The 25,380-nt window shown below is 39.3% G+C and overlaps 1 protein-coding gene and 2 long non-coding RNA genes across 5 annotated transcripts in view; 2 read left to right on the forward strand and 1 right to left on the reverse strand.

Annotated features, from left to right (window-relative positions):
* LOC100888674 (serine-rich adhesin for platelets) overlaps positions 1 to 5,831 on the reverse strand; it is a 32,712-nt gene extending 26,881 nt beyond the window's left edge. The window contains exon 1 of the mRNA XM_011662672.2: positions 5,723 to 5,831. The gene's annotated coding sequence lies outside the window, so the exon portion shown is untranslated. The remainder of the gene's footprint in view (positions 1 to 5,722) is intronic.
* Positions 5,832 to 6,563: 732 nt separating this feature from the next.
* On the forward strand, positions 6,564 to 11,148 carry LOC115924469. 3 transcript variants are annotated; one of them, XR_004064321.1, is made up of 5 exons: positions 6,564 to 6,850; positions 7,697 to 7,796; positions 8,349 to 8,470; positions 9,117 to 9,231; positions 10,377 to 11,148. It is a non-coding gene; the product is annotated as an uncharacterized LOC115924469 (long non-coding RNA). The 3 variants fall into 3 exon arrangements; XR_004064322.1 differs by having other exon boundaries at positions 7,700 to 7,796; XR_004064323.1 differs by lacking the exon at positions 7,697 to 7,796.
* Positions 11,149 to 12,459: 1,311 nt separating this feature from the next.
* LOC115924470 lies at positions 12,460 to 15,319 on the forward strand. The gene is made up of 2 exons (XR_004064324.1): positions 12,460 to 13,117; positions 13,972 to 15,319. It is a non-coding gene; the product is annotated as an uncharacterized LOC115924470 (long non-coding RNA).
* The last annotated feature ends 10,061 nt before the right edge of the window (positions 15,320 to 25,380 follow it).

A 25,380-nucleotide genomic window follows, 5' to 3' on the forward strand; every position in this document is an offset into this window, starting at 1 on the left:
TATACAAATTATTTCATTCACCTGATAAGAATAACAATATTTCAATAGTCAGAATGCAAACTGCAGTGTTGCTAGGTATGTCAAGCCATAATGTTTGTCCAAACCGGGAACAACTAATGTATGCAGTTCAGATTCTGTCTATTGAAATACTATTATTCTTATCAGGTGAATGAAATAATTTGTATTGAGGCACTTCACAAAGACTTACTTACATTACGAAAATAAACCATTGTGCGATGCGACGCCACATTCGTCCCTTATACTGTATCACTCTTTATCTCTGGCCAAACAGATGTGGAATTTAATCCGCATCACAATCGGCCATTTTCGTATTGTAATGTAAGCATAGGCATGCCTTTGCGAAGCTCCTTGAAATAAATTAATTAATTCACCCGTTACGCCACTTACGGATAAATGTATCTCAAATTCTCATTAATCAGAAATCTCAGAATTCAATTTGCATAGATTAGTTGTTGCTCGTTACGGTAACAACATTATGACTTGCTCTACCCATGGACCTACTACAAAGACGTATAATGCTATTTGCATTCTATTTTTTTCATTTGAAACAGGTGAATGAAATAATTCGTCTAATAATAACATCGCATCTCAACTGCGATTTCATCTGTGTCACAATGAATCAGCGTGTACTTTAAACTTGCTGCGAATCTTCATCTCCGACCGACTGAGGTCTGAAAATGCCTACCTCGTTTGTCTTAAAGGTAAAGACCAGTTTTGGAAACGCCCCCCCCCCCCTCTCAAAAAAAAAATGAAATGGAAGCTCTTACCAATCATGTGAAATAATATGTTTTGACTAATACGTGATGAAACAAATTTTGCCGGGAAACCGCCTACTTATATTGATATATTTGGTACATGATTATATCTTTTTGGACCTGATAGATATCGCGCACGTGTCGCGTAGTCCCATATACATCTTTCTGTGTACAGTGCTTGTCACTTTACCAAGACTGGGCCAAATTTCTAATCATTTTGATGATTCCAGAACCTTGCAGTACACACCAATACTTATATGCTAGATGATCAACCTTTTGTGATCGATTCTACACGTCGCTTTCACAATGCATTCGCATGAACAGAACTGATCTTTACCTTTAAATCATTGTTCCTTCGAGGTATATTGTATATGACATTGATCCGCATCGAGGTCAATTCCTTTCTCTTGACTCTCATCTCTATCCGATTGAGGTGTGAAACGATTTTTCAGAGTTTCCTAACACTCTTGTTCCGACATGCTTAGTTTTAATCCACATTTCATCGTTTCATCTACATGTATCACCACCGGATGTGTAAAAAGCCCTTTTGAATATCCCTTGATTCTAAACAACTTCACTATATTCATAACAATCATACATCCGGCAACGCTGGTGGTCAATGCATGTCGGCAACTTTAAAGGCATCCGGTAACTTTGTCTCAGATTCTGAAACAAAATCCTGGATTTAGCTCATGCTGCAATGGTAATTATAAACTGTTAGGTCAGTCAGAAACCCCATGACTTTTACAAGCCGATCGCCTGTTTGATTATCAAGATATTTATGATTGGAAATCGAAACCAAATTTTGCGTTTACCTAACGGTTTTCATATCACTACAGTAAATTGGGGGAAATGAGTATGGTAAAACTGGTCACTCAAAGATTTTAACTTTTTAGAGGCACTTCTTGATCATTTTGAAGCGCGATTTTTAGAGCTTCAATATTAATAGACACTGAAACACGTAGGGCCGTGCATCTCAGATTAAACGTTGTGCATGAAGTCTTTCATCTACGGTCGATTGTCAACGAAACGGAGTTAAGTCTTTTGGTTATTCATTTGTTGCTACGGCAGGCAGCCAGTGAAAACGATTTCGTTTAACAAAATTATGGAAATGCAAGCACTACTTTAAACGAACAGAACTTTGTTATTCCTAGCTCATTTTTTCCAGACTGAGGTGTCATATGAAAGGGCAGAAACTTTGATTTTTTTTTTCTTCTTCGAAATTCAGATACCGCCCGCCAAATGACTCCTTGGTTTCCTTCCTTCAAATTGCTTTTAATCACTCATGCGTGAAATATGCATCATATGAGTTGCATCAAATGAAAGAGGAGGATCTAAGCTTTACAAAATTATTAATTATAATTGTGATTAAGTTATGGTAAAAACATAGATAATTCTCGGTTTCGTTTTTGCTGGGTCGCACTGTATATCACTCAGAAATTACAATGTATGACGGGAATATGGACAATAATATAAATTAACAAAATGGCGCCCAGATGACGTCACGCATCAGTAATTTAAATAATCTCTTCTCAAGAATCAATAATCTTGAATATGACACATATCATGAACATTTCATTGTCGTTAACCATATCATTCATGATAAATATGAAGCGAACAAAATCCATGTGGTTTAAAAAAAAAAAAGATTCTTGCGCCCTCTATATAACAAACAATGCTGAATCGGTGACCATTGCATTGGTCCCCCATTATCCTCTCCTTCTTATGTTAATTGAGAGCTGAATTGATGAGATAACCACCTGTCCAGTGACCTTGCAGTGTGGTCTTATCGCTCCTTTACACTAGCACTGATGAGAAAGGGTAGCATAAATACAGGAGACGTGATGGCTAAGTAGTAGAGAGCAGTGGACTCGTCACCGGGTGGTCCAGGGTTTGCCATTGATAATATAAGGCATACATAATTATTATCATTTCACCGCAGACCACCTAATTATAGCACGAATCAATTGTTCCTTTAGTATTCAAAACATAGCACCCTATCATTCCGAGTGAATAGCCCCCGATCGACACATTGTCCGGGGCGCGGCCGGGGCGTTCACATCTGTTTGAATTTACAGCGCTACACATATCTGTCCGATTTGTCACACCTTTTGCGCACAAAAATGTAGTAGATCTTGGTCCGAAGCACCAGATGGCCGTCATTTTGCTCATGTACTGGACACGACTATTGGTCTTTGAAACGGCCTTGTAAGAGAAATATCGTAATCGAATACAACAGACAGGGTGATAACATAAACATGGTACATGCCTCATGGCTCGAATTAAATAAATAGCGCACGTAGATCTACTGTACTACTACATGTACATTTTATTGTTCAATAGAAAAGAAAGGCATTAATTCGAATTTTACATACCAAAATAACAAACATCTCGGGTCATGCAGATGCTAAACCACTTGCCATGGAAACCAACTTGTCCAACAGTCCAGTTTGGGGGAATTAACAACCAAATGACCTTCGTGACGGTGGACCATTGACCAATCATGTTTATCATCATTCTTTGCTGACTCATCACATTCGTGTTAATAATACACAAGGAAAAACATGGTCCTACTTTTAGTAGCATTCTTTTCTTTCGTGTTACCCACGGGACTGATTCACCCTGTCCTCTCTTTCATCAAGTCATCTGAGATGAATCCAGCCCAACTCTCTCACTCTCGGATCGTCGGTACTGCACTGAGCTGAGCTGCGAGTCTGCCGAAGTTTTGCCGAATGTTCATGGACAATTATGTCATGATGTGTGCACAGTGTGATAATATATTTCAAAAAATAAGAGGAACAAAGATGGTCTGTTAGTTACAGTACAGATGGATAGAGCCTTAGAAGATTAGTTAGAGGGAGAAAGGTGTCGGAGATAATGAGATACAAACAACATTAGGTCTAGAGTCTAGACCTCGACAGCCAGGCCTAGATTAGACCGAAAGCTTCAGTCTCTATACCGTCGGTTGTTCCACTGAGACTACGTCTGGCTCCACTAGACCTCCGGTTATAGAGACTGAACGACTGCCTATGCCAGCCTGTGTTGAACTTATTCCGCTAGATTTTAGCCGCTAGGCCCCTCCCACAAACTTGCCACGGCCGTATTGTTATGCCCCCAAAATCCCCCAAAATGTCATTTTACCTCGTCCATATCCAATTTTAAATTAGGCCTAGGCTATAATACATCGGTTCCACTTACTAATTTGATGTAAATAATCCGTTTAATGGTCCCTTTTAAGGAAATTATGGGTCAAAATCGACATCCATGTTGAAAATCTTGCAAGCCGTGTTAAACTCTCGCTGCCGTCAATCTCATCCCTTCTAGTCTACGCCGAAGGCAAAATGATAATGAAGGAAAAACTGTGCGCCATCTACACGCTCGTAATGGCGTTATCACAGTTTTTTCCTTCATAATCATTTTGCCTTCGGCGTAGACTAGAAGGGATGAGATTGACGGCAACGAGAGTTTAACACGGCTTGCAAGATTTTCAACATGGATGTCGATTTTGACCCATAATTTCCTTAAAAGGGACCATTAAACGGATTATTTCCATCAAATTAGTAAGTGGAACCGATGTATTATAGCCTAGGCCTAATTTAAAATTGGATATGGACGAGGTAAAATGACATTTTGGGGGATTTTGGGGGCATAACAATACGGCCGTGGCAAGTTTGTGGGAGGGGCCTAGCGGCTAAAATCTAGCGGAATAAGTTCAACACAGGCTGGCATAGGCAGTCGTTCTGTCTCTATAACCGGAGGTCTAGTGGAGCCAGACGTAGTCTCAGTGGAACAACCGACGATTATAGAGACTGAAGCTTTCGGTCTAGGCCTAGATACACATGATGCAGTACTTTGATTCATTCATTCACAACTCTAGCACGGCCATGGGCATGGCATATCTTGATATTTATACTTTTTATAGCAATTAGTAATTACAAGTCTAGACACCTCAAAAGGCTAATCTTCACTTCCATCATGTCCATTGTATTTGTACTGTAGCTTATTTATTGATGTAAGAGAATTGCCACGCCCGTGGTTACATAATTCAAACTTCATAGATTGTTTAGGCCTAGATCTAGATCTAATTATTGTTAGATTTGCTGTTCTTTTTATGTTAAGGCCAAATACTAGACGGTGCTCCTGTGTACAACTACAAGTTAATTATTGGACAATCGTTTTACTTTTACTTTTAAAGACCGTCACCACTACTGGGCAAGAAGGGATTAGACCACACAGCAAGCCATCGAGGTCACTGTGACAGGTGGCTATCTCATTAACTCAGCTCTCATTTAACATAAGAAAAAGAGGATCATGGGGGACCAACAGGCACCGATTGGGGAAGTTTTCTATATAGATCTAGAGGGAGCAAGTAGCTACAAGTATGGCAGTGTGCCTTTGACAAATAACAATGGTCCGAGAATTAGGCGAGATTGTGGGCAACGATATCGACTCAGCTCATCATCAGCAGATCAGTGATCATCATAATCATGCTCATTGAAGCAAACTGGTCAGGACAGGAATTTGTTGCAAGCAGCCAGACTCTAGACAGTCTACTTGCAAGTAGCAATTCCTTTCCTGGTCATGGTCTGGAAACTGCCACTGCACAAGTAGATCTAGCTAGTGGGTCCATGGTATAACTAGAAGATTACTGCTCACTTCCAGTGCCTTGAGACCATGTTCAGACTAGGCCTAGATCTAGATCTATGCCCAATTTCAAAAACTCTCTCATTCAAGCCCACAGCCAGTACAGAACCCGGCCAGTCCGCCGCTTGCCGCTTTATCTCTCGTCTCCGGACCGTCCAAGCGTGAGGCGATCGATGCCGATGGAGAGTTGTTTTACGCGGCCCTGTCTTGGAGTTACTGTAATTTAATGATTGTGGCCAATTTCCAATAAAATGCGTCTTATATTGATAATATTTAAGCCATGACTGAATTAATGTACTTACCTTTGAATAGTGAATATATTCCCAATTAAAGTCTAAGATTCAATTCGGAAGTATCCAGCTCCAATGACCATAAGCACTGCACTGAACTGTTTATAGGCCTACTGGTGTATTTTGTGCATATATCTAGTAGCTCTCTAGCTCTATGGTTTTGGGAAAGCATTACGCACACACAACGTCGACGATCATGCGCGCGCTGCAATGCTAGCGTACGTACGTAAGCATGGCATGTGCGACGAGACTCAGTGAAGGAGGGGACGGGTAGAGCACAAAACCTTGTCAATCGTCGCTGGCATCGTCCGCAAAATAAGGTTAGCTCCTACCTCCGCACACAGCCAGAAACTGGCATATCTAGGCTCTGCCTCCGGAGGGGGGGGGGGGGGGGGGGGGGGGGGTACTCTCTAATGGGGCACTTTCCCACACACACACTCAAAATCTCAAAATTTGGGTCCCATTTTTAACAAAAATATCCCTAAACTTGGGTCCGTTTTTTCCGAAAATTTCGAAAAATGGAGAAAAATCTCCCCCATATAACCCTTATAAATGGTTAGGGGTTTCGAGGCTTGAGCGGCACACCCCAAAACTGCCCACCCCCCCCCCCCCTCCCCTCGATTAAGGCTTTAGTAGTTACTAGTAGATACAGATACTATGTATTATATATTTTCAAAGTTGCAACAATATTGTGTATGCATGTGATATGCTTTATACGTTTGATTTAAACAATGTTGTATTTGGGTTTATTTGCAATATTCTTTACCATTACTTTGTAAACGTGCATAGAAGATAATATGTATAGAATCATATAATTATCGTCACCGTTTTCACGAAGTGGCCTCACTGGCCAAAATCGTTGAAATTTTTAATTTCGAGTTTTGACCGTTTTTGAGCAATGTATATAAATGTCTACAACTTCAGTAATTTTCAAAGTCTAATCTTGCTTAATTACGTCATACGTGACGTCACGAAACGTATCACAAGCGGTACAACTGGCAAACACCGTTTTCACGAAGTGGCCTCTTACGCGCAAATGTAGTCTGCTATTGATAATCGTACACGAACCGGCTCCGCGAAGCCTTTGTCACAGATGCCGGTGCTTCTGGCGGAATTGTTAGAGGAATCTGACAGCCCTAGGTAATTATTTTCACTTATTTTAAAAAAATGTTATGCATCGTTCAATAATATCGTCTGTAGCAGTATAAACAAACTCATATTCTAAACGGATATCAAGTTACGAAATGGCGAGATAGGTCATTACAGTCCCACGCACTGTTTTCTGCGTGAGTTGTATTGTCGGTCTACTAGTATGCAGATCTAGTAGTACGTAGTACTCGCCTACTACTACTACTAGTACTATCAACAGAGTGCTACTAAGTATTAAGTAACACAGTATCTTAGATAAGCTTGAACATGTATAAGTGCAGGAGCAGTTACATGCAATAACAACAATGTCACGAGTCGCAAGGCGAATTCGCTGAAGAGTGAAGCCCAGGCCAGGGCAGGGGAGATATCATTAATAATATTAATAATTTTACATTAACTATGTTAACTGATTAAGCAGTACCAGCCCAAGCCTCCAAGGCAAGGCCCAATTAGCCAAGGGCACATTTTGGTTAAAATTCAATGTCAATGTTGATATGACAAGGCCAAATCATAAAATGGCAATTGCGACGTAGGAGTTGAGTCTAGGCTCGAGCGCGAGCCTAGAGTCTAGATCTACTACATTAGTACTTACGTACTCCTAGTACTAGATTTAAATGTTACATGACCCCCTCGTAAGCTCTTTCCATGTTCATGTTATAAATACGAGACTGAGACTTGAATAGTAAAGCCAGGTATGCTTGAATGAATAAACAATTTTGTGCTTGCTAATAATTTAAAGGGAAATCCAACCATGAGAATTGAGATGAAGTGGCTTAATTTCAGCAAATGCAGAAAAATGAAGCAAATACATTTCATGTTTCTTCCCGGTTTTACCAGTAGAATAGCCGGCTGAGAGGACCATCACTAGCACTCCCAGGCCCAGTGGCTGATGTCTAAGTAGGAGTTTGACGTGGAGAGCTTTTAGCATGTTGTTGAGGTACTAATGGATGGGGGGGGGGGTCAACCTAGCATAGGCTGGAGCGGCTTCTTATTCACTCTGCTTTATGCTCATAAACGCATGCCTGCTCTTAATTAATTTGCTTTAAAGACAAAGATAAAGCTGATGGTATGGGAAGACGTCCACTACAAATTCCTCCCTCTTTATTGTGCATGATAATTTCATTTTGCCACCAAAGTTGTGGTTGAGCTACTTAAGGTGTACCTTTTGCCTTGGACCCAGGCTTTTTGTTTTGTTGGGGGGGGGGGGGGTTTGCTTATAATAATAGTGCTACCGTAGTGGCTTCTGGTATAGCGCACATGTCCGTCACGTTGTGAGGGGGGGGGGGGGGGGGGGGGGGAGTTAGCACTAATTTGGGTTGTTTCATCCCATGTTTGCAAGACTGAGACTTAATTATGCAAGGTCTTCTTAATTGCTTTAGATAATGATGTGCTTGCTAATAAGTTAAAGGGATATCCAACCGTGAGATTAAGTGGCTTGTTTGAACAAATGCAGAAAAATTAAAGAAATACTTTTCATATTTTTTCATAGTTTACCAGTAGAATAGACAGCTGGGATACGCAAGAGATGAGGGACCACTAGCACCCCCAGTGGTTGATGTCCATGTAGGAGTTTGTGCAGCTGATGTGGAGAGCTTTTAGCAAATTGACAAGGTATGTGTGGTAAGGAAATTAGCTCCAAAAGAAAAGTTATAGATTGGGAGTTGGGCTGGCGAGGGGGAGGGGTCAATCTTTAGCAAACAAATGAACTGTTTTCATTTACATAACAATGATCCATGGACAAAACTATGCTGGGAAGTAATTTTCTAATGTGCGCAAAGTGGTGGGGGTGCTAGGAGGGCCCTCCAAAGATGACGGGTTCTCAAACACTCAAATTTTTTTCATAAACGCATGACTGATCTTGCTTTGAAAGGTTTTAGGCAGTTGATGGTATTGTAAGGCATCAAACACAAGTTCCTCGCTCTTTAATGTGCGTGACAGACATTCATTTTGCCAACATGTCATGTTTGAGCTACTTATGGTGTATCAACTTACAAGATGACAGGCTTCATCTTATATTTTGTATTTTTCTTATTGTCTTTTTTTCATAGGGGGAAGGGGTGAAGAAGGAGAGTTACACTAATTTGTGTTGTTTCATCACAGAAAAAATAAAATAATATGCATTAACCTGATGCCTGTAATTTTTTGAAGAGATGCGATTTTAAAATCATATCATCCCAGTATAGCTTCCTGTACGAGCTGTGTTGGGGGTTTTCTGCATCCATCATGAGTTATCAAATATATTCTCCTTTTAACCCAGCATCTTCACCCTCTGCCCTTGAACTGATTGCTTTTCCAATACCACGGTTTGGAGGTCAGACCAAACGACTGACAGACCGACCGACTGAATAGCTAAGTCCCCTCAGTCATCAAAGGTAAGTTTTAACCTAATTTGTTACATTTTATATTGTTTATATATGAAATATTTTTATAATTTTGACTGGCTTTAATGGGAATATGAAACTATATTGCCCAAATATAATCATATTGGCCGGGTCGAAGACAAGGGCAATATGGTTATGTTGAGGGCAATATTGTCTCATATCAACCAAAATGTGAGCCAGTCAATGTTATTATTATCAATTATCCTCTTCTTATATTTCAAGTATCACTTATATATGTATCATGTACAAGTACCCAGATGTGAAACGCATGGTAATATGCTCTTATATTACCCGCTGCTACATCACGCGTGTCTTTATGCGATAATTGCACCATAAATAATAATGAATGATATTATACTCTTGACTAACTTTGAATATTGATCCTTATTGAGTGGTCTTTCTGAAAGTTGATATAATAAAGTTTCTTTCAATCTGGCAGACAAGTACATGCAAGTGCATTCATTGTTACTTACTGGGTTTATAACATTCATCACAAATTTGCTGATAACCTGCAGATTTTATATCTTCTTTAGATATGAACATATCAATTCAATGATTGACAACAAACCCAGTAATATACATATGGAACCCTATCATATCATCTTCAGTGGTTGATAAATACTGTATAGATGTTCGCTACATTTTTTATTGAAATGGAATACAATAGTACCATACAGACCATGGAGTATGCTGTCACAATTTTTTAAACAATATACCAATCCTCCCAACCTAAAAGTGTTGAACACAGGAAAGCCATTCATATTTTTAAATAGGAGTTATACCACTCTGATTTCCTACCAGGAATTTAGTGCCACAATGTCACAAATTACATTCTAAGTGAATAAATGGTGCAACAGTATTTATAAAACAATTGCAAATCTGCTTTTCTACTCGGTGCATGCTTCGCTTTTTTTCTGTTAAAAGTAGACCTTAAATTCATATTCTGATTTTCATTTATAGTTACTGTATATTTCAAAATATCAATTTAGGACAGAGTAAAACCACTTTTTATTTAATACCCGTTTCTAGGTTTCATTCCTGTTTTATGAAATAAAATTACTATGTCCTCTCTACTTATCATTGAACAGAGTTATTGATAACTTGATTGTAACAATCTTTTGTCAATTACCTCTTAGGATGGACAAAAATACAGAAGTTATTGTTAGGTGGGATCGTGATGGAGAGATCAATTGTGGCAAGAAACGAGATCTTCGATATAACGGAAGGCGTAGGGTGGGTTCAAGAGTCACTATGAGCTAGATGGATGTGGACTGGACAGGGACTGCAACACTGACAGGAGACTCTGACTCCGAATGTGCCTCCATTTAGAGGTTTTGTGGTCTAATGGATAAGTCGTTGGACTGTGGATCACAGGATCCATGGTTCAAGTCCCGCCACAGCAGTAATGTCTTTTGGCAAGATATTAATCTACATTTGCCACTCTGCTGTGAGCACCGAAAGCGGCTGCCTAGCAGAGCCAGGGTAATAGTTAAGGCGCGTTGAGCATATTGTTATTATTATTTTGACAGTGACAACCTCCCTCCTTCCTCACTAAGAACAGCACAGACTAAGGTCATCCATCATATGAAAGTTGCATGTAAGAAGTTTTAATCCCATAAACTTACAGTGTTGTATGTTTTTAGAAGGATTTGGCATGTAGGACTAATATTAATTGCTAATAGTTTATATTTCAAAGGGCAATCCAACCTCTGTAAACAAGTTGATTTATGTTAAAGCAGAACAAAATGAGTGTAATAGACTGGTGAAAGTTTGAAAGAAATCAGACATAGAATAAGAAATAATGTTTGAAAAGTTAGATTACAACATCTATGTAAATCTCAGATCTGCAATTTTATGAGGCAACAGGGACGTATGCAGCTGACAACTTTGTATGTCATACACAAAAAATATAAATAATTAATGATTTTCTTTTAAGCTCTTCGATTGTGGCAGTACTCAAACCAATGTAACCCTCCCTCCCCCTAATCAGTGGCCTTGTGAATTTGCATTTCAGAATTTTCCAAGAACACCGGTACCCCCCTTCTTTATAGAGCTATCATGTTGTATTTTTTGCCATGAGTGCGGGCTACAGTTAAATAAGTTGCAATTTTGATATTCAAACATGATTCATTACACCGGAGTGTTGGCTCAGTCAGTAGAGCGTCCGCCTCACAACCGGGAGGTCGTGGGTTCGAATCTCGGCCGCGTCATACCAAAAGACGTTAAAAGATGGGAGTTGTTGCTACCTTGTTTGGCGTTCAACAATAAGGGATAGAGCAACGTCGATCTGGCGCTGCTCAGTGGCTGCCGGGCTCACGATCAATTGGGCAAAAAGAATTTCCGTTTCGGTTTGATAAAATTTTGAGTGAACTATTAGGCTATTATTATTATTATTATTATTATTATTATGATTTTTCAATTTTTAATGATTGTACATGTAATTGTGAAATGAACTGTACAAAAACGATTCCAGTTACTGTATATTGCAAAGAAATAAATGCAGTCATAATCAAGACGAAAGTATTAATCTTAAGATTTGATTGCTTTGTGCTATTCAACGTTTATTCTTATTTAGTTAGATTTGTTTATAGGAGAAATGTGTCTGAGAGAGTAATGTACTAAAATGATAATGACTTATGTGACAACAAAGAGGGGTAATAAACGACAAAAGAGAGATAAAGAGAGAGAAAGAAAGAGAAGAAGGGGATGTTCTTGTTTGCATGAGAGAGCTAGAGAGAGAGAGAGAGAGAGAGAGAGAGAAAGAAAGAATTGAGAAGAAGTTGTACATAGTGCTTGGTGTGCCCCCCCCCAACAAAAAGTATACAAATATGCTATTGATCATTGACAAAAATATTCAATTAAACTTAAATCACATATGAAGCAGGACAGTACAATTTCCATAACAGGCATTTAGAGTCACTAACAAATTATTACATTTCCTGCATTATGTGAAGGATTCAAGATGAATTTCTGGATGGGGCAGAGTGATGTGAGTCTAATATTGAATATAGTGCTGTGATTTCGAGGAAACAGAATCAGCTAGGTATGACAAATATAGTTTTATGGGTGGGGGGGGGGGGGGGTACGCAAATGGGCATTGCTTTGCACAGCGCGCACGTCAACTGGGACGGTTCGTAAAAACGAAATTTCACATAACCAATAGGGGAAACGGGGCCGCGTAAGCTGCGGGGCCACTACGTGAAGACGAGCCTAATAGACTGTAGGGCAAGTCACTGTATTGTGTTGTTTCGTAGTCCCATCAGTGGCAGTCAACCAAACCAGTATGAAAATATAAAGAAAATTATTAAAAACATATTTACCGTTTGTTCTCCTCATTTTCTTTACGGTTTTTCGTGAAAACTAATTAAAGAAAATTATTATGTTGCCTCCTAATATTCGTGGGTAATGTGCCGGGAAATCGGAGGTGTGTCCAATTCAACCAATCACGAGGCGGGATTTTCCCTACGTCATTGTCCTCGTTCGCTACATAGAAACATCTAACAACCATAATGGGGGATGACGCTGATGAAGTTTCGTCACCGATACAGAGATAAAGAGGTGTTTTATTCACTTCCCGACTGTGAATGATGTCGTTTTGAAAGAATTCACAGACACAAAATGGTCCAAAGCTTTTGCTTCTGCTGATATTTTGAAAAATACGGACGGAGAAAAGAGCAAAATTGCGACGGATTTCCTTGCCAATGTCGCCCGTATTGAACCGTATAGAGTACAGCGACAGTACCGGTACCAGTGCACTGCACTGGTACTGTCGCTCTATATACGGTTCAATACGGGCGACATTGGCAAGGAAATCCGTCGCAATTTTGCACTCTTCTCCGTAAAATACCTCGAGATTCTGACAAGACTGAATTTGAAGGTGAGTTTCAATCTCATTGTTTGCAATAACCATGATAACCCAGCAAAAATTGAAGCCCTGCCTTCGACTTTGATCTAGACTCTAGATTACAAAAAAAAACTTTAATTATTAAATTAGATTCTAGATCTAGGCCTAGGTCTAGGTCTAGATGGACCTATTTAGAGTCTAGACCTTCTACTAGGCTCTAGGCTCTATTTAGGCCCTTCATTCATGCATGATGGAGCTTGAATAATGAAGTTTGTCAGTTTGAATCGTTCACAATGCCTCTGTGAGTTGACATCAATTTTGTTTGTCATGTCATTGATGTAATCATGTACGTACATGTAGACCCTCCCTAGCTGTAAATTATAAATATAATAATGGAAAACAAAAAAAAATATCAGTCAAGTTGGACGCATTGAGCCAGGCTTTACTTAACATTAGACATGCCTTCCTAGTTAGTTTAACTTGTTGGCCTGGTCAAAACAGCATTATTTTAAACTGGTTTATATTTTCTGCTGGAATGTGCTGTGTTGTTTACATTAGTTGCACACTAGGGGTCAAAATACAAAGCCTATTTTATTTAGACAAGGGGCACTTTTTCTAACATGAAGATAGACATGGCGGCTGTCAAGCTATCAGTATCACCAATTTTAATGTTTGACTTTCTTAAATAGAAAAGACGGCGAAGCTATTGCCAAATTTCGAAATAACTTAGATCTATAGACTAATATAAATTTTTGTTTTTGAAACATTTAAAGAATTTTCAAAAGCTTTAAAGCTATCTGAAATTTTTGAAATGACAGCGAAGCTATCGCCAATTTATAATATGAGCTTTGATTTTGACCTAGTGTTTTATATTCTTTTTCCCCCAGATCCATCTGATATCCCTCCACAACCTAAGAAGCTGTGTAGGAGTCTACAATCTCGGCGCTCATCTGTCAGCTTTGATTTGTTGGACCTATTTGAGACCATTAGTATAAAATTTACGCCGTTCATATTGAGCACTAAATGTATGCAATATTTGTTGCTGTTTATCAGCAGATTTTTCAACATTAACTGGTTCTATTGATAACAACAAATATATATGACAGAATTAAAATGAACAAAGGCAAGATCATCGTGAAACTTTTTCTCTGATATTTCTTATTCAATTTGGGGATTAAAAAAAAATTGAGCATGATTTGTATATCCCTATGGTTCCTTTGTAAATTATGTACAAAATAACCAACCTTTCATGAATATACATATACAAATGTATGGGTCGACTGGGGTGTTTTACATATACATTATGTGCACCTGTAATATAAGAATATACTAAATATATGTAAAGATATAATTTCAGAGCTGGAAAAATGTTTTTATTTCCTAGGAATACAATACAAATTTTTCTCTGGGATGCCAAAATTAATCTCCCAAGGTTTGATTGTTACAAACTGTTCCAATTTTTATTTCATCAAGAGGTAAACATTTCCCTTCAAATGTCAAGGAAACGATGTCCTACAGTTCCCTATTTATTCCAAACCTGATAATTATATTGATTAATTGATAAGAATTGTATCAAGGAAAGCAAAATGAATTATTTTTGCTAACAGTAATATTACCAGTAATCACTTACAGTAATGTACTATTGTACTTGCATTGCATGCTCATTTGTTTCATAATAATAATAATAACATGGATATTTATTATTTATTATGCATACATGTATTTTGCCATGTTGAAGCATTGCCAAGATTTATAGTCAAATATAAAACTTTATTACGCTCAAATGTATGGGTCGTTTCAAACTTTCCATCACACTCTTTGGACACTTGTTCTAATCCAAATATTAAAAATTTATGAATTCCTCAACAGTAACAGCTTTTTGGCCATTTTTCTATCAACATATTTTAGGACATTTTCTCTGAACCAAACAAAAAAAAACAAAAAAAAACAAATGACTAGACACATCTTATCAATGTTTCATAATTTATTTCAATTCCATCAATATTTATGTAAAAACTTTGTTAACAATCTTTGCAGTTCAAGTTAAATTTCATTTGTAAATTACAACATGCATGTACCATAGTTCTGATTTCACTTGCAGTGGCAAGTACCGGTATAAGAAAAAGTACCAGGTAATAAGCTACTTGTAGATAAATGTCATTGACAAAAGGGTAGTACGGTAATAAATTTTACATAATGAATGAAATCAAATTAAACAGAGAAGAATATAATTTATTTGGCAGTTTTGGTATGAATTTGTTGTTAGGTTTCTCTTTGAAATTTGTATTGTTCTAAACTGATGCTATGCAGACCATGAGCAGTGTTGCTGTCTAGTACTACCTTGTATTAGTATTAACAAAGTTTTGAACAGCAATATATTTTTCGGGGAAGTGGAAAATAAACTAAAAGCAACAATATTGATGATTTGATTGGAAGGAGTTCGCACAGTTGATGAAACTTAATAAGACATGTACACTTAAATAAGGTAAAATATGATGAAGGAGAGAGGAAGAGTAAGGAGAAAACAACAGGGGAAGAACAAGAGATTTTTAAGAGGAGACATGAAGAGAAGAAAAAATGTGTGTGATGAGAGAGAGAGAGAAATAGAGAAAAAAGGAAGAGTTAAATGAGTGACATGAATATACAAACAGATGGTAACTTAAACAAGATGCAAGAAATTACATAACTTGGGCTTAACAAAACTCGTCTTGATGACGTGCTGAAATAAAAATAAAAAACATGGAAAATTGCAATTAGTGTTTTCAAGTTCACCAACAGCATAAATATAAATTAATTGCGCAGAAAAATCACACCTGAACAGTCTCATAGAGGTCCGAAATAAATGTTTTGCAAAAAATAATCAAGAAATAGCAAATTTGAATGCCTTTTGAATCAGCAAAATGGCTATTTTACCATAGTTGGCGCTAGTCTTTTTCAAGGAAATCTTGTTAAAATCCAATAAAACTAATTAGCGGATTAAATTAATTGCGCAGCAAAATCACACCTGAACAGTCTCATAGAGGTCTGAAATAAAGATTTTGCAAAAAATAATCAAGAAATAGCAACTTTGAATGCCTTTTGAATCAGCAAAATGGCTTATTTACCATAGTTGGCGCTAGTCTTTTTCAAGGGAATCTTGTGAAAATCCAATAAAACTAATTAGCGGATTATCTCATTAACAGGTGTACGAAATTTGGAGAACAAAGGTGTTTTCTCATCAGCAACTTCATCACAATCATTTGGTATAGTTAGTTTTCTCTGCCAAAGATGGGACTACGAAACTTTTTTTTAGATGGTTAACTGGCCCTTGCCCCACAGTCTATAAGCGTGGATGTCAAGTTTTTCGTTTTCACGAACCGTCCTCTGACTGTCCTCTGTGATTGAGGTCTAATTATTGTTTAAATAAACATTATTTCCACGTAAAACTTATATCATTTCATTCTGTAGATAGTGTACTATCAAGATATCCAAAAAAATGAATACCAATACATACTTTTTCCCCGTGAAAACAGCGATTGTAAAAAAGTGAAACTTTAAACGCGTTTATCTCAAAATTTGTTTCTGTACGCTAAAACGCTCTTGGGACACTTCGTGAAAACGGCGACGTTATGATTATACATTCTGCCACACCCCCCCTTCCCCCATTTCCTCTTTTTTTCTCTCCCAAAACCAACTGTACCAACCCCTTTCCCATTAGTACAATTTTCTCTTCATTATGTTCTTCCAAGTTCTATGACACCCATTCTTTCCTCTTCGTTTTCTGTTTTTCTTATAATTATGTTTACATAAAAATAACGTGTTTACCATTCCCACGGACTCAAGACACAAAATGAAAGACTCTTTCGTATAGAGATTAGCCATCTCAAACAATATAAACCAAATGCACCTAATCCTAAGAAGAAAGGAGGAAAACACGGGACACGGGGACACTCACAATCAACAGATGATAATATGGGATTAAAGACGAGTGTGAACAGGCCGAGGAGTCCTTGAACTTGAGAGTAGCCGATTTAAAAGAATTATGAGTCTTGGGCCGGGGATAGTTGACTGATAAACAAATGGCTTTGAGATGGAGGGCAAAGGGAAAAGAGTAGAGCGATAGGTCGAGCAGGGTTTACAATATAATGGTAAAAATATACCCTGGACAGCGGATCTATTTTGGACTGAATTTAGTAATGTATTTCTTAAAATGGTGAGTAATAGAAGGTGTCTTGGAGCATGGTGGAATCATAGACGTAATATGGTGGAATACACTGGGATTAAAGATGAGTGTGAACATGCTGAGTAGTGCATGCTTAAACTTGAAAGTAGCCGGGTTGAAAGGATTATGAGTCCTAGGGGATAGTTGATTGATAAATAAATGGCTTTGAGATAGACTATGTAGTTGAAGGGACAAGGGAAAAGAGTAGAGCGATAGGTCGAGTGGGGTTAAGAACGATAAAAATACCTTGGACAACAGATTTGTTTTTAATAGAATTTAGTTATGTGTTTGTTAAAATGGTGAATGATAACAGAGTCGTTGTATTGGTAGTTAATTGATACTCTAGAGCCTGAGCTGTCAGTGGTATCTCGAGAATATCCCAACGAGTGAATCCAGCATACCCAGGCTGAATGGTATAAGGACCGCCCCTTCATCTGACCAATCAGAAAGTAAACATAATTAATGAGGTTTTTAAGGTTTCGGGCTAGACAGTTTTGACCAATGGGAAAAGTTTTTGCCCTGTCCATCAAGAAGTCGACATTGGCTGGTGTGGATCAGGTGACAACAAGTATTATGGGATGGAAAAATAACGGAAAATAATAAGAAATTTGCTGGACTTGCATCCCTGGCACCCAAGCATTTACCACCCCATTTTTACTTCTCTGGGCATTTGGAGAGCCCTTAACTTTTATTAATTGAAGCTTCGTCTCGAAAAGTTATAAAGTTCCTGCGATGTCCCTTTGTGTCGCCTGTGTGCTGACTATTTAAAGACCGTCAATACTACTGGGCCAGAAGGGATTAGACCACACAGCGAGGTCACTGACAGGTGGCTATCTCATTAACTCAGCTCTCAACTAACATAAGAAAAAGAGGATCATGGGGGACCAATAGGTACCGATTGGGGAAGTTTTCTATATAGAGGGAGCAAGTAGCTACTAGTAGGACAGTGGGGCTTTAAATTAGCAAACTGAAACTAAGTTAAATCGGGACTCGTCAAAAATGTGCTTTGTTTCTGTGTCCAAACACTGGCTAAATAACAGACACGGAAAGGGCAGTACCCCTAACATATTCACTCGAATTGTATTAATTAAAATAATTAACTAAAAAAACGAATCTCACTCGGGGTCCTTCCAGAACGGAGGCTCCCAAAGGAATGGGGCTGACTAGATCGGGCCACAACCTGGCTTAGGCTGTAGGGGGCGGGGCATCCTCCCGAGCACGGAGAAGAAATTTTCAGGGCCAGAAGACCCGCACTGGGCAAATAACAGACGCGGAAGGGGCAGTACCCCTAACAAATTCACTCGAAATGTATTAGTTAGAATAATTAAATAAAAAGACGAATCTCACCCAGGGTCCCTCCAGGACGGAGGCTTCCTAATTTCTATTCTTTTCTTCCTCTTTTTCCGTCTTTTCATTTTGAGCCGCCAATAGGGGGGGGGGGAGGGGGCCGTTTCGGTCCCTCTGCATCCACCACTGAATAAGTGTCCCGTTTCCATTATCATTTTCTCTTTTTAATCTCTGTTAAGGGCCCCTTTTCAGGTACGAGAAGTACCCCTTACCACCTCTGAGAAGTGCCCCCTTCACCTCTGACAATAATGCCCCTTTTCAAATCTGACAGGTACACGTTTTACTTTGACATGTGCTCCTTTTCCCTTGTAATAATTGCCCCTTCCCCTTCCTATAAGTGCTCCTTTTCTTCTTTGATGAGTGCCCCTTTGCATGTCTGATAAGTACCCCTTTTCTCTCTCGTAAATGCCCCCTTTTCTCTCTCAATAATTTCCTCTATCAAAATCTGACAGGTGCCCCTTTTCCTTTATATAAAGCGCCCCTTTTCATCTCTTGACTGGTGAATGCCTCTTTTCAGGTGCGAGAAATTCGCCTCTGATAGGTACCCCTTTTATTTTGACACGTGCCTCTTTTCCTTTCTAATAAGTATTATATTTTCTTCGGATAAATTCTTCGGAGAATCTGATAGGTGCCCTTTTCCTGCTCGCTCCGTTCGCTCGAAAATTTATATTCAGACCATCAAATAAAACTGCAAAGTAGGATATGTAGCTTAATCAGTATCTTGTACCACGTAAAGAGAGAAACAAATATTGATGTCATCTCTGGTAGTATAATCACAATCATGACAATGTAGGGGTATATACATGAACCAAGTGTCTACAAATGGTGTAGTTTTTTTTCCAGTAAGAGCCCTTTTTTTGTTGGTGCCCCACCCACTTTGGAAGACGCTCCGCCGCCCCTGCCAATAGAAGAGTAAAGACCGACGGCTTGATATTTTTGGATATGATTGATATACTGCTAACCACATTTAGGTTTTTATTGTCACGAGCAGGCGCGGATCCAGGAAGGCCGAGCGGGCCTTGCTCGCCCCACCCCCCCCCCCCCGCAAAAAAAAGTGAGAGAGCGAGAGAGAGAGAGAGAGAGAGAGAGAGAGAAGGAAAAGAAGGGAAAGGGAAATAGGAGAGAAAGGGAAAGAAAGAAGATGAAGAATAAAAGAAAAGGGGGAAAAGGAGATCGGAGGGGACCGAAGGGGCCTTGCCTCCGAGCTGTTACCCCACCCCCTCCCATCAAAAAATAAAAGAGAAGGAAGGAAAGGGAAAGAAAAAAAATAAGAGGAGATAAAGGGAAGGAAAAAGAGGAAGAAGAAAAAAGAAGAAGGGGGATATCAGTTGCAATTTCCCGCCAACAAGTTTTAGTTCGGGGTCAAAAGGCTCTTGCCCCCCCCCCACCCCCCCAAGGGGGGGGGGGGGAGGAAGGGAAAGGGAAATAGGAGAGCTAAAAGGGAACAAAAAAAAAGGGGGAAGGATACAAAGAAGGGAAGAACAGTTGCGATTAATCCCGCCAACAACGTGTGGGTCGGGGAGGGGGAGTGGCCAAGAGACCCTTGCCTCCCCCCAGCAAACCTAAACAAGGGAGAAGGAAAAGGAAAAGAGGAGAGAAAGGGAAAGAAAAAAAGAGAAAGAAGAAAGGTAGGGAGATTAGTTGCTATTTTCCCCGCCAACAAGGTGTAGATCGGGGGGGGGGGGGCACTGGCGTACTGATGGGGGGGGGGGGGAGATGACAGATGCCGAAATGTTCCTCAATCTTTAGTAAATTATACTTTTGTATACGTTTGTTGGAAAAAGGCAAATTCCTAAAAAAAGAATAGTGACCTGCTTTTGTTACAAAAATATTGAGGTGTCGAAATTTGCTCATCTGACCGTGATTAAATACCTAAAACCCCTGAGCTTCCAAGGGCTCTGCCCCCTGGATTCCCAAAGGCGGGGACCTGGGATGCTCATCCGACAGTAATTAAATGCCTTAACCCCTGAGCTTCCGGAGCTCTGCCCCTGAACCCAACCACTGGCCCTATGACGGGCCCCTGGATGCTCATCTGACCGTAATCTATTGCCTAAAACCCCTGAGCCTCCGGGGGCTCCGCCCCTGGACCCCACGCCAATTCTCTCGGTTGAACCATGGACCCTGGTGGTAGGGTCCATGGTTGAACCATGAACCTAATGGTTGAACGAAAACCAATGGAGATTTCCTCGCCGCAATGTATCAGAAACTCGAACCCAATAACACCCATGCGGTGTGAGCATTGTCGTTTGCTAGCAAGCTATAGCTGCATTCGCAATAGCAAGTCATGCTGCTCGATCGGTGACCTCCTTTCACGAGCGTGGACTCGTTACAGAGCGTGCTTATTGTGTGACCTAAATTGCACTTTTCCGCGCGTGAGTGAAGTTTTTTCTGTCTTATGCATATTCATTCCCCGTAATAAACAGTGATGTTGTCGAATATAAAATCATGATTTATAATTATACCTCTAGATTCAGCAAATCAAACTCGTTCCAAAAACATATATTTTTGTCAGTAATATAATTATATCACAAAAATATTTAAAGGTGGATTCAAAATTACCATGATTACTACGTAATCAATTTCTATAGAATAATGATTTCAGTTTTGTTTGCCATGGTTATCATTTTTCCTATTTTTACAGTACACAAAAGTCATGTACTCTAATAAACTAATTGTGATTGTCAATGAGGGACTTTTTCTAATTCTTTATTTGTGTTTGCAAGTCTTATTGGCTAGTTTTCAACTCGATCCCCTCAAAGTCGGGATACTAAATTTCTCCAAATCTTAGACTTTTTATCATGCTAATCGTTAAAAGTCACATTTGGTTCCTGACGTGCTAGAAAAGTAGTATTGAATGGAATCTATAGGTTTATACTTTGTTTTTAACTAAGCACACATTATACTTGTTTCAGTGAGAAAAACTAATTTTTCGTTCGGATATTTTCCTTTAGAAAGTGATATATTAATTCATGTTGAACTAAATTTTGCAATCTTGAAATGGAATTTTCCCCGCCTCCCCCCCCCCCCCCCCCAATAAAAAAGAAAAAAGAAAAAAAAAATCATATTTTTGTGACTAAGTTTTCCAGAAAGTGGCCATTACATCAATACTTTTCCCGATGGCTATGGGACAGTATTCCTGGACTATACACCTAATAAAATAGTGTCCTTGATATGAGAGTGATTTGAATATAATGTTCCGTTACACCAAAAGAATCAACAACAAAAAGACATAAATGAAAACGTGTGTACGCGCTATCGAGGGGGCCAAATGATATGATACAATATGATATGATGCTAGATGGCAAATAAAGGTAAAACTTGGGAAAACAATTATACTAAATTTGAACAAATTTCATTTTACATTCACTTTTCATATCATACCCTGCACCCCCGACCCCTTCCCCCACCCCCTCCACCCCTTTACCCGGCCCCTCACCCGCCGAAAGAAAGTTAAAATAGGCTATTATGTGTCTAATTTTGGCTAAAAGTGACCATTATAACAACCAAAACGTTTCAGATGGCCGTTTGACAGTATTCGTACACTAGATATATATAAAACGGTGTCCTTTATAATAATGATTCGAATATAATGCTCCGTGATAAAAACAATCAACAACATATTAATAAATGTAATATCAATAAATGGTTGAGCCATTACGGCGCGACTGTACGTTCTACCGAGGTGTCTAAAATAATATTTTTTTAATGATAAAATATAATATGATCATGATGTAGCGAAGTAGAGATATCTCCCTTTAAACCAGGTAACCCCCACACCCCCCTCTCTCTCTCTCTCTCTCTCTCTCTCTCTCTTTTAATGCATCTCTCTCTCTCTTTTATTGCATCATCCTCTCTACTGGAGGTCAACAAACTATACAGTGAGATGACTCTCTCTCTCTCTCTCTCTCTCTCTCTCTCTCTCTCTTTCTCTTTCCCTCTCCTATTTCATCATCTTTCTTCCTACTTGAGGTCAGCGAACTACAGTGAGATGATACCTGGTCATTTTCCACTGGTCCAAAGATTCCAAGAATAGGATGTTTGTAGAGAACAACTTTCAGTCATAACTTTTAGTATAGATAAATAGTAGACAAAGCCCATATTCAACCAGTGTTTGTGTTGACTGATTATAAGCAGGCAAAATTAGTGGGAAACTGGCAAATAAATTATCCCTCTGCATACCAGTTTGAGCTGGAAGACAGAACATAAAACCCCCATGGATATTTGAAGCACTGATGATTATTAAAGATGTATTAGCAGGAGAAGGGTTTCGGGTGAGGAGGTTCCAGGTGGGGGTTTCCAAGTGAGGGGGTACCAAGTGAGGATTTCATGCAGGGGATGGGGGTTTTATACCTAATTACATATTCACAATCTCAATATCGAGATCTTCTCCTACAAAATATTCTTACCCTAAACTTAACTATTTCATTATTATTACTGTAGGTGACTGGGCGGGCATAATACTTGATGGACACTCGAACAGTGTTCCTGAACCATTAATCCTAACATTCTGATTGGGCAAAAGTAAAAATAAGGGGAAGGAGTAGAAAATACAAATGCTCATTGGTCAGTTGGGGATATTCCTGCTACTACTTCTTTGATGACTCAGCTCCTTTTCCAAGAAAACAAATGTTCTGTCTTCCAGCTCAAACTGGTATGCAGAGGGATAATTTATTTGCCTGTTTCCCACTATTTGCCTGCTTATAATCAGTCAACACAAACACTGGTTGAATATGGGCTTTGTCTACTATTTATCTGTACTAAAAGTTAGGACTGAAAGTTGTTCTCTACAAACATCCTATTCTTGGAATCTTTTCGGACCAGTGGAAAATGACCAGGTATCATCTCACTGTAGTTCGCTGACCTCAAGTAGGAAGAAAGATGATGAAATAGGAGAGGGAAAGAGGAAGAGAGAGAGAGAGAGAGAGAGAGAGTCATCTCACTGTATAGTTTGTTGACCTCCAGTAGAGAGGATGATGCAATAAAAGAGAGAGAGAGAGAGATGCATTAAAAGAGAGAGAGAGAGAGGGGTGTGGGGTTACCTGGTTTAAAGGGAGATATCTCTACTTCGCTACAATAATTATGGCAAATAGAGGTAAAACTTGGGCTGGCAAAAATACTGAATTTGGACAAATTTCATTTTACAGCAAGCATTACACATTTTTCACATTCTACCCCCCCCCCCCCGGCTCCCCGCCCCCCCCCCTCCATTTCCCCTCCAACCCCTTCACTGGTACAGATGAATATGTCTGCCCAGGCCAGTTGTGCCATTACAGCGCAACTATACCGGGGGTCATGATAACTTGTCTTAAAGGAAACCAAAACCTTCATACAAAGTTACTTTTATTGTAAAGTTTAAAAGATTTGAATAAAATCAGTGAAAATTTGAAAAAAATCGGGCAAGGAATAAGAAAGTTAGAGCGTTTTGAAATGACTAGTCACTAGAGGGCGGTATTCAATTTGATGACATCATCTGTGAACTAACTCTCCATGCCTTTTGTACATAAAATTTCACAATTTTTTTGTTTTCTTCGTATTTATTTGTGTTCTTGATCCGACTTCATAACATGTGAAGTAGAATATCATTTTGCATTCTATATCTTGCTTTCAGGGGAGTACATTATCTCAATCACAAGAAAGAAGGAAAAACATGAAATTTGATGTACAAAAGGCATGGAGAGTTGTCCACAGATGATGTCATCAAATTGAATACCGCCCTCTAGTGACTAGTAATTTGAAAAAGCTCTTACTTCCTTATTCCTTGCCCGATTTTGTTCAAATTTTCACTGATATTTTTCAAATATCTTAAACTTTACAATTAAAGTAACTTAGTATGAAGGTTTTGGTTTCCTTTAAACATTTGAAGGTAACGATGTCCTGTACAGTGCAGTGGCTTGATAGAATGTCATATTATGTGTTGTGGTCTAGTGGATGAGACGCCACACTCACCTAGAGGCGGATCTAGCCGGCGGCAAGAGGTGGGGGAAGGGGGGGGGGGTGGGCAATTCGTGAGAAAAATATTTATCAGCGAATCAGCCAGCCAGCGAATAGGCGGGGGAGGGGGGGGGGGGGGGAGGGGAGGATAATGAACACAATTGTTTTACTCAACACCCACTGCCCCCCCCCCTCCCCCCACTTGAGCAAAACAAATCTAACGTTACCGCCTTTTTTTAACCTGTTTTTTCCCCAGGGGAGGGGGCCCAGGCCCCTGGATCCGCCACTGCTCAACCCATTGATAGTAAATGGGGGTTCAAATCTCTTCCGTAGCACTAACGTACTTTGGCAAGATATCAATCTATTATTTGCCACACTCGACCTGGTCTGCAAGCACAAACCCTGGTCAGTCGTAAAAGTGAGTATGCACTATAAGACTACCATATGCCATGTACTGTAGCTGCTCCTGACACAGGGTCTGTACAACAAGTGAGCTCATAAGCATTTATTGTGCTTATAGGAGGAGCTTAGCTCTGAGATGGATCGTCATGGTAACAATGATTGACATTCACTATCAGAGCTGACTTGCATGCCTCCCACTAAGATGAAGGTCAACTTGGTATATAATTGACACAACCAGTAGGTAGCTGGGCTAGACTCCTCTCAAGGCACTATGATTTTTTGATTAAGTGTCAAATTAGGGTCTGTGTCTGCAGACTACACTCGACCCTGTTGTAGTAAGTTGTAAGTCGGTGCCTGGTAATGTCAGAATTATCTATTACATGTACTAGACTGCATGGAGCACTACGGTTGCTGG

The sequence above is a fragment of the Strongylocentrotus purpuratus genome, unplaced genomic scaffold, assembly GCF_000002235.5.
Source record: "Strongylocentrotus purpuratus isolate Spur 01 unplaced genomic scaffold, Spur_5.0 spur5_scaffold_16, whole genome shotgun sequence".
NCBI lineage: Eukaryota > Metazoa > Echinodermata > Echinoidea > Camarodonta > Strongylocentrotidae > Strongylocentrotus > Strongylocentrotus purpuratus.